Raw genomic sequence first — 3,470 nt, forward strand, 5'->3', positions numbered from 1 at the left:
TTACTCGTTAGACAAATTAGTTCAATCGTATTGTATTGCATACATGCTACCCCATAAAAAAACGGTTTATTTGACATTAAACATGACACTGCCAAACTCCAAGTATTGGGAGAGCAAGACAATAAAAGACGCTGCCACCTTTCATAGGAGGAGTATTCTTGGGTTGTTACTAAACACAGCAGTTAACCTCCTTCGCACACATTAGCAGAACCTGTGTTAAATCTTCTTTCTATTACTTTCAACTCACTTTATGATAGCTATAGTGCTAAAAAAAAAATAGATATTGCTGTTTCCTAACGACCTTTTGCTTGGTTCATTAAGCATGAGCATAGCTTCACTGTTGAGGAGATCTAAGCCATTACGACATGACAGACTACATCCACAACATAATCAAAAGCCTACTATTTCCTCCTTTTCAATTATTTCTCACTTTGCTTTCACCGTATTACTGTGGCAATGGATAAATGCTTCACTTCCATATCTGGTGTTGACATAGACAGAGACTAAACTAAACAGAAAAATAACAGACTTACAGTTCTGCTGCAGCATATGCAACACTTAATAAAGAACGGGCGTTGAATGAAAGGGGAAGAGAAAGAGCGAGAGAAAGAGCAAAGGAGAAGAAAAGATGACAACAGCAGGGTTATGCAAAAACGGGTCATAAAACAGATCCTATGTTTTCGGAATAAATCTCCGCAAGAGGGGGAAACCCACACACACACACACACACACACACACACACACACACACACACACACACACACACACACACACACACACACACACACACACACAAACACAAACACACATTTGGAAACAATCTGTCGGTTGTTACGTGGGGTTTGCATCGCGGGAGAATGCTTCTCAAAAACTGGAGGGAGGAGCACAAGCTGTTGGTGTCAGGGATAACGATTGTTTCTTTTTGTTGTCTGCCTGGTGGCTATCCTATGGCATGGCATTAAGTGGGCTATATTGGTGGTGTCCACAGCCTGGACTGTGTTCAGCTTTTGTTTTCACACCCTGATTTACAGCCTGCCAACAAGCCCATAAGTACTCCAGCAATGGCTGCCACCACAGATCACGTGACTGGTCTTTAGCCAATCACGTGGTGCAACATTTCTTTTCGCAGCAGTCCCAGGCATTTAGCTCTTTGCTCTGTTCACCTCCCCTCATTCATTGTCTCAGTATCTTATTCCCTTTCCCACAGCCCAGAACCTCAAGTATGTGCTCCACCATTTTTTTTTATAACGCTCTCCTCTTGTGTGATTTGGAAGAGTTTCAAACAAACTGTTCACTGTGAAGTATAAGTTACAGCGATGGCTGAGAAATGGATCGCTTTCTAAATCATTTTAAACATGAAGTATCATTCTGAACTAGTCTACTACATCTAACTGGAGTTATTATAGTCTGCCTGCCCAGCATAACCTTTGCTGAGTACAAAATGGGGCGTTTCACACAGATCATGTTCGGTGAGATCTATCATTTTATGTACGTCTTATTTGTGTGTATGGGGGAGGGGTGAAATAACCATCTAGTTTTGACGAGATTGGACAGTAATTTAGACACATTGGCCAAGTCAGCAGATTTCTCTGACAGCCATATCTTTGTGTCTGGGATGTATGTGGTTATGATTGTACTCCATCATTAAGGGGGACTTCTAAGTGAGACAAGTGAAAGTGAGTAATGGCGCTAAAGCCAACTAGTGTAAACATGTCACAGAGCAGAATAGTTCTCATGTCATCGAGGTATTCCACTCTCAGTTCCACACCGATAAGTACAGATATCCCGCTTGCTAACACATCAACGCAAGCAAACCACACATTTTCGTTAGTGGCAGGTTTGAATGCCTTAGCAATGCAACTGGTTCGTTCTTGGTGTTGTTAGCTAGCTAGCTCTATCTTCTAAAGCACCCTGCTCTTGTTAGCCAGACATGTTTGTTTTTATCATCCTCTTCCTTTTTTCCTTCTTTTTCTGCAGGCGTGGGTTTGGAAGAGGTGATGAATGACTGGAAGTTGAATCGTTATTAAAGGTGGGGGATGATTAATAATGACCATGTGTGTTTTCCTCTGTAGTGTAAATAAAATATATCATTCACGTAACACACAGCCAGACCCAGTAGAGTGATTTACGGTGTGTGAAAATGCGTGGAAAGCCAAAGGCTGAAGCCCCCTTTCAGACACACGCCCATGACAGTGCTCTACCCCAGCCTCACGGCCTTAATAACATGCTGCGGAGATCTCACTCTCCTGCTCGCTCTCTGCCTCGTGCTATTCCTTATCTTCACTTCTTTTATTTTAGCTTACTCCCTCTGTTTTTATCTTCTTCCAGAGACCTTACCAGTGGAAAGAGAAGGAATGGAGGAATTATGTAAATGGACAGTGTGTCGCCAACAAGACTACATCAGGCTTAGGATCTGTTTTGATGTGGACAATAAGGAGGCACAATTTGTCTCTCTCTCTCTCTCTCTCTCTAGTATGAAGGTGTGGCTATTTGAAGGCATGCAGATCTGGCTCTCAGGCCTCAACTGTTCCCAAACCACAACTACAAGTCTTTGTTTGAGCATCATATTCCCACCAGCTATAATGTGAACAAAGCAGCGATTCAATTCTTTTTTTAAATCGGATCTACAAGAAAAACAACAACATCTAATGTTGTGGAGGGAACTACTCGTTCTCTGATAACTCTGGTTTCACTTAAAGTCTGATTCTTCTGGCTTAGAAGACTTCCACCGCTTGCAGGCTTAAACAGTCATTGTCCTTTTCCGCGGCTAGCGTTCTTAGAATAATATGGAGAGAAAAAACCACAGTGTACCAAGTAACAATATCAGTGCATTAACTTACGCTAAGGCCAGAGCTGCAGATGTCTCTGTGTATTTTCCACAGCTGTAAACACTCCCAAAGTGATGGAGAGAGAACGGAATTTGCAAAGATGTGCAAAAGTTGTCACATGGGCATTTTATTGAAAACCTTCAAGCCTATACTCTCCCTGGTGCAGATGACCTCACATTCATTTCCTGATTTTTCTTTTCTCTTCTCCCATGAAGCATTTCTTTACAGAGGATGAAACTGGCCTTTTTTCTTTGCTTAGTTTTTTTCCATCTGCACACGTGCATTTTCGCAACAAAAAAACCCCACAGTTGTTTAACCGATTTTCCTCAATAAAGTACACATTTTGCGCTTAAGCATGACATGGGAGTATGATTGAAATAGCATTCTACGTGATAAGCATGAAAGGGCCTAGGAACATCAGACAACAAACGATGGTGCCTAACCCGGATATGTGTCTTCTAAGATAGAACGCTACATCAGTTGGATGTCAATACTACGCTGCAAAATAAGACATCTGGAAAATCTGTTTTACGGTCTCCAAATGTGTGTGTGTGTGTGTGTGTGTGTGTGTGTGTGTGTGTGTGTGTGTGTGTGTGTGTGTGTGTGTGTGTGTGTGTGTGTGTGTGCGTGCCCGTGCGTGTG

General features: G+C 42.2%; 1 long non-coding RNA gene across 1 annotated transcript; it reads left to right on the forward strand.

Moving 5' to 3' along the window:
- The first annotated feature begins 1,977 nt into the window (after nucleotides 1–1,977).
- On the forward strand, nucleotides 1,978–3,180 carry LOC106580273 (uncharacterized). Its single transcript, XR_001322853.2, has 2 exons — nucleotides 1,978–2,029; nucleotides 2,329–3,180. It is a non-coding gene; the product is annotated as an uncharacterized lncRNA (long non-coding RNA).
- Nucleotides 3,181–3,470: the final 290 nt, after the last annotated feature.

The sequence above is a fragment of the Salmo salar genome, chromosome ssa20 (genome assembly GCF_905237065.1).
Source record: "Salmo salar chromosome ssa20, Ssal_v3.1, whole genome shotgun sequence".
Lineage (NCBI taxonomy): Eukaryota > Metazoa > Chordata > Actinopteri > Salmoniformes > Salmonidae > Salmo > Salmo salar.